The sequence below is a fragment of the Vanellus vanellus genome, assembly GCF_965231255.1.
Source record: "Vanellus vanellus genome assembly, chromosome: 9".
Classification (NCBI taxonomy): Eukaryota; Metazoa; Chordata; class Aves; order Charadriiformes; family Charadriidae; genus Vanellus; species Vanellus vanellus.
In genome coordinates, this window is record NC_138914.1 from 19453552 (window position 1) to 19464166 (window position 10615).

Here is a 10615-nt window from a genome sequence, read left to right on the forward strand (position 1 = left end):
TCTTGCTTTCTTTTGTTTAAAAATCTATAACATTCAACAGACATTCTAAAATCTACAAAAAAACTCTACGTTCTTAAAACTACTATTACTTCCCTCAGGTTAATCACTGGAACTGGCAAGCTCCTTGCTTAAAATTCTTGCAAAATTTATACATTGCTTAAACACGTACATAATCAATTCTGCACAATCTTTACTGTCCCATGTCTTCTAATACTAGGGCATTTCCTTTGTATGCATTTACATATGTTCAACTGAAAATTATTTCTGTCTTGCCTTCCTCAAGGCTAGAAATTCCAGCCATGTTTCCTATGATCTAAGTGTCTTACCTGTCTCTTAACTGGCTTAGGAAACTTTGTATCAGCCCCTTACTTTGAACACTCAATAGACAATTTCTCTAATTGCAGTGAGCTTTGGAAGCCTATTGATACATAAGAAAACGATAATGGAACATCTCTTAGTCTTTTTGGAAAGTTTATATTGTCAGCAATAACCATAAATGAGAAGTTCCTTTGTGGGTTGTTTCCTTTACCTTGTAAAATATTAACTGCCTTTATTTATTGTGCATGTCAAATATATGCAATTTCAACTATCAGTATAAGTACGGTTTCTGGGTGGCAGTACATCTCCTACTTCCTATGCATTCTGTAAGATTAACTTCACAATTATACTTGCTAGCTGCAGGTTTGGTGTTGACTAATTACTAATGAACAGACAGAAGAGTTTTCTGGAGCATAATAGCCATAGTAAAGTTACAGAAACAGATTTTGCTGCTGCGAGCGCTTCCACTTGAAAAATCTCTGCTATCTAATGCTTGGCATTTTTGCACTACAAAATCATTCCATAAGCTCCAGGCCACCTCCCTTGAGAAAAAACATACTTGAAAGATACAGAGGTGCAGAAAGCCTGCAAACAAGACTTCTGTTTGCTGTACAAACACATATGTTCACAAACACTATTCGCTTTAATAGTCATATAGAAATAAGTCTCTGTTCATTAAAACAGGTCACAGCTGCTGAGTACTCAGACAAAATGATCCTCCTATGTTTTAAATTCAACAAGTGTTATTAAACTTGCTTTGACCTCAGCATGACTTGTTTGTGCATGAAATGGCCTTAAGACTTTTAAAATCATCAGTGACAATAACTCAATGAACACAGTAAAATACACACAGTGGAAGGACTCAACAGGCAAGTGCTTCTGAAATACACATTAGAGGACTTTGGATTCTGAAAATGCACCAAATACAAGATATTCCTGTAAAATATTCCAGTTTCTCTTTCCTTTTCTCCTTTGAGTCACCTGGAGACTTACTTTTGAAGTAGATGGAGACATGCAGGAGTTATGCCCCAGGTTGTTAAGTATATCTGACACAAAACAGAAAGTGGTTTTGCTACTTTAAGTAATTCAGCATCTAGGAGGAGAAGAATCACTTAACGGAATGCCTTATAAAGGTTGAGAATACAGAATTTGTGAGTCACCATACGCTGCCTTCAAATTACATTTATATGATATTATATAATATGTGCATGATCACCTGTAGAACTGAGTTACTTATGAGTCAGGTACCTCTTCATGTCATTCATTTCCATCTCTCTTGAAAGCTGACTTCCATTCTTCACTGAAATAATCCCTCTGAGCAAGACAGGGATTAGTTTGACAAACTGATAGAATAAAATATCACCATCCCCCTTATGGGACCTCCTCCAGCACTCATGACAGTTACGGCTAAGTGAAACACATTTTTGGATTCCTTTTATTCCTTAGTGGCAAGCAAGGAATCTCAAATAAAACAGTTCTAGCATATGTTTATCTATTCAGTTTCAGAAACTCTCACATTATCCTTCAACAGTTAAACTTCATTTTCAGTACAAAAACCTGAGATCCAATTAGAAAAAAAACTCACTAGGAATACAGAAAGCAGAACTGTGCCCAGCAGACATCTCTCAATTACAAGTAAGGGAAAAGGAGAGATCCCAAAGGGCCTATTTACCTTTTACTGGCAGGTCACTTAAAACCAACTTTTCAATATAGGGCAACAATATTGAGAGGCAGAGTAATCTCTGCCACTAATCCAGATGTCCGTATAGTCAAGTTACTGAGGTTCACTGCCTCCATTTGAATTGGAAACATGACTTGATTGCATTTCTTTCTCTTCAGACAAAAGTACGATTCTCTCCTAGCTCAAGGAGGCCCAAGGTCATAAGACAACTTACCTTGACAAGTCCTACTGTTCATTAGCAAGGAACAAGACTCAACTCTGCAAGTTTAGCCTCCCTGCCATCCTAGCTGCCTCAGTCTGTAGGCTTATATGGAACATACACAGGATGGCTTAGGCTTAAGGACACCAGCTGTCCCCAAACATCACAGCTCTGGTCTTTTCTATTTGTCCATCAGAAGTGAGATTAGTCATCACATGAGATACTTCAAACACCACACAAGACTTCAAACACAGGGTCTTGTGTCACGCTAACAATATTAGGGGATTTCCCCAACCTTGTCCCTTAAGGAGATACTAAAGTAAAACTCCCCTCTTGCTTCCCTACTAAATAAGCTGTTCTGTTTTATTTCCTCTTAAGGACATACTTTTTTCAGCTTTGCCAATCACTCTGAGTTTGTGTGAGAAACAGTCAAGTAGAAAAAAAACACTCCCCTTGGTTCAGCCAAGTTGTAACTGTATTACAATTGAACCATGATGTGTCAACAGTTTGTGTGTAACTTGGGGGGGTGTGGGGGGTGGAATTAACAGATCCGCTCTCACTACTAAAATTTGGTTGGGGGGGGAGGCGGGTAGGGTGACTGTTTTGGGGTTTTTTTTAAGCAACAGATATTTTGGGTTACATTCACAATTGGAATAAACCCCCTAAAGATAACAGCAGAAATCAATGGTTGCCTCAACTGGGCTATGCATTTTTGCTTCCTCTCTCCCTGTGCAAGTTCATGGTTTAGTTACAGAGTGTAAAAATTTGCCTATTACAACAGAAGATGCTGTCATCCATTAATGCATTCCTGACCATGCCTACACCCTGGTGAAATGATCGGATGTAGTACTGTCAAGACTCTTGGGCATAAATTATTAGGCAGCTTACTCATAAATACAGCAGGTATAGCTTTACCTTGACTAGGAAGATACTCTAGACACATTCAGTGGGCTCTGCTTCCCAGTCAAAAACGTGGGCCTTCCCACATTTATCAGAGTTCAAAATTCTTGAGAAAATTTATCATCCTTACCAAAGGGGAGAAACTCTGGATGAGCAGTGGACAGAACTGCTCATACCAAATCAAAGGAGCTGGATATCCCTGTCACAAATACTGGTGTCCACACACAGCAATGTATGTGCCTAGTAAGGAAGGCCATAACCTGGCTCCTGTATTCTGCTGTTGCATCTACAACTGTTACTTGCATCAGAAGAGAAATGCCACTAAATGAAAGAAATTTCATCTTCCTGACTTCATAAGCATTACATTAGAAAGCTAAAGGCATATCATACAACACACTATTAATCTGGAGTCATAATCCGTTACTTGTTACTACCTTTACTCACTGTTCTGCAGCTTGCAGGTTATGGTTCGCACCGCAGTTCTTTCATTAGCAGATTTCGAAAGCACTGTGTACTTCACCATACATTTTTAGATCTCCATGTCCATCCTACCTAAACATAAGTATAAAATTATTTTCTTAGAAACCAATAATATCAGAGGATCATTGTAAGAGATGTCACAGGAGTAGTTTAAGGTTTTCACATACGGTAGAATACTCCCACTCACATCCTGAAGAATGTGCGGAGGTTCAAACAAAAGGATCTGACCACATGTGTGAGGCTAAACCAGCAATGTGTATCTTCTTTTACCCATACCATACTCCTAAAACAATGTCTATTATGAAACAAGCTCCTTTCCAACTGCATGCAAAACTCACTATATTACGTTATCCATCTTGCTGAGAGTCCAACAGGAAAAGCAAGAAGTTGTTAGTGGCAAAGTAACTCTTGAAATCCTTTCCATCACAGACACACAGAGAACGTTGCAACATTCCTATATAAAAATTTAGGAATGCATGTTCCTTCTGATTATTCCACTGACACTGCATCCTCAGACTTTGACTTTAATCATTTCATCCTCTCTCAGGTACTAAATTGTACCAGGCTTCATTCTGTAATGTTGTTGATAATGTTTTCGAATACTATACGCAGGTTTACTGCAGCCTGGGGAAGTGCTAGTCAGGAAATTATGCAAGAAATGAGCCTTATTTTTCACTGCAATTCTGGCAGCTTTCCAGATCTTTATGCCACTAATTGCATGTGACTATCGACAAAAGAGAGCTCTTCTAACCATAATAGTAAAGAATGTAATTAATCCCATTATACAGATACAGAATACATAATTTGCAACAGTGTAGGCCCAAAACGTGAGGTACCTTCGTAATCTGTAAAGATAGAAAGTAAACATTCCTTTTCATGATATAATTCTGGATTTTTCAACAGTCTATTCAAAATTGCCCTTGTCCTTTCATATTGTTTTTTCAAGCGTGCCTTCAGTTATTGAAAAGAACATATCTCCCCCCCACCGCCCAAGAAGAACCATCTACTTTTTAAAGACCCCATCATCAGTTGTGACTTCTGGTTACAAATATGTATAATTGCTTCTCTTTATGAATAAATCTGTTTGCTCTAAAGTGCCATTTACTGGTTTGTTTCCCTAATGTGACACTATATATTCTTTCCTATACCAAAATAAGGGGAGCAGTTTGGGGCTGTTACAGGCCACTAGAACTGAAATCTACACTGGCGGAATTGCTTCTGAATAGTTATGTAATAAGTAATTGTAAATTTGGCAATGGAAAACACTGCCAAAGCAGTGAAAGCTATTCAAAACCTCAGATTTCATTCTAAGCATATTACTAAAATCACAGGCTGCTTCCTGCTTTTTGTATCAATAAACACATGAAGATTCATTGGTGGTGATGGGGAGGGAGGAGGGGGAAGGGTGGATCAAACTCATTGACTTTACTTGCTTTTTGGCAATCCAGACTTCGGTTCAATTGCTTTTCACCTCTGAGACAAAAATCTCATATCATTAAAGACAGAGAACGCTAAATCATTCATTTAAAGGGAATTCAATTTGATCACCTTAATTATGTAGAACCATGTAAGGAGGTTACAGCTCAGTAATGCAGTGGAAGATACAAAAGCTCAAAATTCAGCTAAGAAAAGAGTAAGCTTGCTCTTTGCTAATACCATTATCACTGCTTTTGTTCTACAAACGTTAATGAAGTAACAAGCAGAGCTGTGTAAAAAACAAGCTCTATGCTAATAGTGGGGTACAGGCTACTCATGCGTGGCTACTCTTCCACTGGTAAAGGAAAGTGCTCTTTGGTGTTATGCTTTTTGTTTCAAAACTGAAAAGGAGATACTTCCCAATATACAGTAAAACACAAAGAGAATAATGTTACTCCAAAAGTGACTACGTGAAATGCTCAATGCTTCATTGTATTGCAAAAGGAGAAAGAAAGGTCTTGAAAACAAATGAGACCTATTGCATCAATCATTTTTAAAGAATGATGATTCTATATTTAGAAAAGGAGTCAGACACTGGATTTTACAACCATATGTGGAAAACATTAAAGGGAAAACTGGATGGGATTGCCAAGGCAGTATGGGGCCAAGAATTGCTATTTTTTTTAAACTCACCCCAAAACACCAGGCAGAGGAGGGAGGGGCAGGAGTTTCACACAACTCTCCTCTGCAACTATTGCTAAAGTCAATTTGACTAGCAATACACAAACACTGGCAGCGCTGGGCTGCTACAGAGACTGAATTATGCTGAGAGCACCAGAACTAGCCAAGCAATTTTGGGACAGTTTCCAGTGTACTGCCCAATCTGCACTGGTTTGTGAATAAATAGGGAATTTCAGTCTAATTATTCCAATGCAATTTGTGAGATGAATAGACAGTAGATGGAACAGCAAGACTTCCCAATCTTCCCTTGGAAGCGCATGAGAGATTTTTACAGTCAATAAGCAGTGCGTGTTAGTCAGAATTTTACTGTGAACAGTAGAAAATTTATGACTATATTGTTAACGTAGATAAAACTGAATGGCCTGAATATGCATTGTTACCACTTTCTTCTGAATATGTGTACCAAGAAGAGCAAACAGGGTCTTGCTCATAGTCCTCAAAATATTACTTCATTGTTTATTTCTTTTTGAGAAAAGACTACACTTCTTGAAAACTTGTACAACGTAAAAAGCCAAACATTGGTTTTTTTACACCCATTCAGTTCTGCCAAAAGGCATATGGTCATGTTAGCACTTACTCTATCCAATCCTTTGCGCATTCAGAGCATCATATCAATATTGAATAATTGTCAGAATTCTCCTACAAGACAAGAAAATAGAAATATGACAGCCAGATAATACAAACAGCACTGTATTTAATCAGATCATCTTATTGTTATCTTATCGTTGCTTTTCCCTAGTATTTTCAGCCTGGACAGTATAACTTAAGTTGCACATTCTCAATAAGTATACAAAACAGTACACATCTACATAACTAACTACAAGTTGCAAAGTAAATGAATCATGGGAGGTGGGCAGAATGGAGGAGACCATTCCTTTGAAAGATTAAAAATATCTTGGGATTTTTATTTGAAAACTATGCCATGCAATTCCCAAACTTCCTCTTCATCCTAATGATTCCCAGATTCTTTGTCCTTCCGAAGACTGCATTTCCCTCTGGGGAAAACACAGTATTTCCACTGTTCAAGCACTACAACTTGGCAGGGCAGAAAAGGAAATAAAGCATATTTAACTAAGTGAAACTGCAAGTTGCATTTAGAGACTGAAATAATGCAGAGAGCCTAAGGGAGAATGTCCTCCTCTTAAAAAAATGGCATAGAGGTTTTAAGAGCCACAGCTTGTCAGCTGTCTTCCTTTTCATCACTGAAGTAGCATGCTGGTTCCTTAAAAGGATGTCTGTGTGATCCTTCCATTCTCTAAGGCAAAATATGAGAGTGGTCAAATGACTCATTATGGATCAAGACCTCACAGGACCCACTAACACTGCATCCCCAAGCAAAGAGTGAGCACATGTAGAACTCCTCGCAATACTCCCATGGGAAGACATGTACTGAAGGAAATTGGGAAACAGACTGAAACCTGGAACCCTAGGAAACAGACTGAAAAGGCTTACACTCTGACAGGACAAAATATAGGCTTTTAGTTAAATATTTTGTCTTCTCACAATCACAAGTTGTCTAGACCTAAGGGCAGTTCTGGTATTAAGTCATACTCCTGCTCCCTGGAAGGAAGGTGGTGTTGCTTGGTGATCCGTGTTCATACACCGTTGAAGAAATGGGGAAAAAATCTGCATGTGTCAGAACATCAGAGATTTCACAACTAATCCCTTTATATTATTCTTTTCAAGATCAGCCAGGACAGTCACATTTCAAAGATGACAGCTGTCTTGACTGATTGATTTTTAGACTAACCACCCATGCAGTGGCTCTTTAGCTCTTTTCTGCCACATTATAAAACTCCAAGCATTAGAGATCTTGTGTATACCTGCACAGGGAAAAGTACCTCCCATTTACTTAAGACATATCAATACAGGATGTACTCCAAATCAGTCCCTACATCACATATTATTTAATCCCTTCTGAAGGCACTGGATTTAAGAGTTTATAGAGTATGTTCCTATACCTACACAAACATGGCATTTATCTGGGTACCAGGTTTTGGTTTAGACTGTTGTTCGCCAGCTGTTATTCTGGTAGACAGATAATGTAAACAATTAACAGACAGCACATTCTTCCAGCTGCTAATGCTGTAAAATAATTTCTCAGAAGTTATCCCAGAATTAGATTTAATACTGACTGTTAAGTACTTGATAATAATGTGTTGTAAAAGACAGACAACTGTAAAAGAATGAACAGTGCACAGGCAGTGCTGATTTTTATCTTACTGGCTTTCTGCCTCCATTTTCATCAAATTCTTCAGGAGTGATGACAGTAGATTAAAAAGCATTTTTTTTTTTTGCATGCAGACAGTAGTTTTCTAGCCCTCTTTCCTGCACTTCTATCACTTCTATCTCCGTTAACAGCGATATGTTTTCATTAGTGATGGGGCATCAGTAGCTACTGCCATAAGCTGAGTCACATTCAGGTGTGCACTGCTCTTCAGAACCAGATGTCTCCCTCTTACAGCTCACCACATGGGCTGGCTGTTCTACACAAAAACTGTCCACAACTGGCTGGGCAGACCAAAGAGACAGTTATCAGTACACTCAGATCCATTCCTTGTACGTAGGACATTTTTATGAGCCACCACATATTTCAGAGGTGGAATCCACCAGGTTTTGATTTTTACACTTGGTTGTCAGAACTAGTGGACCCTTCCCTGAGGTTCTCTCAGCCCTGAGAGCAGCAGAGTCTGCTGTCACGACAGAATAAAAGTTATTTTAGCCCTTACAAAAGCCGATGACTTCATGCAGGCTTCTGAGCAGATATGGATACCAGTGATGTTGCTGGTACAGACAAACTTACCCATGTCTGGAAAACCAAGCCTTCCACGAACATTTAATCAGCCTTCAGGCACTCTGCAAGAACCTGCATCTGATCATCACTTGCAGCTTGCTCAGGATCTGGAATTAGTGAATCCAAGTTAATGAAGACTCACTACTTAGGAAAGAGATTGATTCACAATTAAAACTACACTTCTAAAATGGGAGTTTAAAACTAGCATGTCCGTAGCTTTTTTAAGCTGGAGTACCCAGAAGTTGTAGTATATATGGATTGGAGCATGTTCTAGTAATTCACGTAATTAACAAAACATACAAAGTTCTTCGAAAAGTTAGAACTGCAGCCCCATACACTGTCTCAAACTTTGTCCAGTCACCCAAGCAATCACATTTACCCTAGTATATTTGAGGACTTCAACTTTAAAAGCATTAAACAGATTCTAATCGAGTGAGATACTATGTTGACTTTGTTGAAAACGCAATTAGGCTCCTGCTACTTGAAATCTTCACCAAAAACTCTCCAAGTTTGTTTTAATGTCACTATTGACACACTGACAAAGCCCAAAATATCCATTAATCTGTAAGAGTTAAGTGTTGTGGATACAGCAGATCTTAAGAGCTGAAGGCACTCAGTACTTGGATGCAATTCCTGGAAGAGCTTCAGGAAGCTCTTTCATTTAACAGTGTTAAATCAGTAGATGTCATAGCTTTTCAGCAACTGCACAGTTATTAAGCTGATTTTTCAATACCTGCAGAGGCTTCAAATGTCTGTAAAATATTTTTGATAAAACTGAACTACCGATTCTGACTATTATAATGTTACTAGATTATATTTTGCTTGTACGGGAACACATGCATTTTGTTCTGAGTATGTGTACTATTACTGCAAAACAAGTCTGGAGACTGCACTGACCTCTACCAAAGCTCAGTGCTGCGTGATAGTATATAAAAGTACTGTTCTGGGGCAATTGCTTAAAGATGAGACAACTCGTGTCTGAACCTGACATATTAGACAATAGCCAAGTCAGCAGCCTGAAAAGGTTAGTAGGTACCAGTTCAACTTGCTTTCCTCTTGGATGACCTCTCATTTCTAGCTGGAAGAATCCCAGAGGAAAGTGTAGCCCTAGGATCCAAAAGATTGGTCTTTTCTTCAAAACTGCATTTTTATTGTAATGCCACTACCATGGAGCTGCTGAAAATAAACATTAGAAAAGAATTATAAACAGAAGCTGGTGGATGGCAACAGTAAAAGCCCTTCAACATGATCAACATTCTGTTGACAGAGGTGGAAAAAAAAACCCAGCCAAGTGAAAGAGTTTGTTAGAATACAAGAGACAATGAACTTTGGAGGTTTATACAGGCTACAGGCTATGCAGTATTGTCCTGCCTTTGTAGGCTTTCTCTGCACAACCCTACAATGTAAAACAAACAAACCAAAAAGCAACTAAAACAAAACTGGGGAGAAAAGGACTCATACCCACTCCTCAGTGAAAAGCAGCTATTGCTCACAAACCCTGCGACGAACAAAAATCTCCTTCCATGCAACAAACAGGCCTACCTTGAGATTGGAAGAAGCAGATGATGTTTGCATGTGACTAAACCAGAATCTCAGTCTACAACCATCAGAACTCAGTGAGTGTTCAAAGGTGTTCTGATTAATCAAAAGGCTTAGTTAAGAGTATTTTAAGTGCCTCTACTATAACAAATAGGTGCCTTTACTGTTGCCTTGTAACGTGGTTCATTTTAAACTGACTGGATAGAAGCTTGACTGTGCTGATAATCCAGTTGTGTTTTGGAAACTACTGTGTACCAGTTGCTTAGATTAAGAGATGAAGACAGAATTAGGTACCATTTGCCATAGCTACATCGTCGTAGACTTGTGTACGTGTCACGTGTTTGCTGTAACAGACTACGCAGACAAATTCTGAAAAGATAGATGATATAGGCAAGAGCATTCCTTTGCTGTTTAGGTTAATCCATGAATAAGCAAGGCAGGAATTTAAGGGAGAGGTATTGTATTCTGTTTGATTAACAAAGAGAAACAAGCTGGCCTAATAAAAACAAACACAAATACCATTTTCCAATTTTGTCCTGCTTCTGTT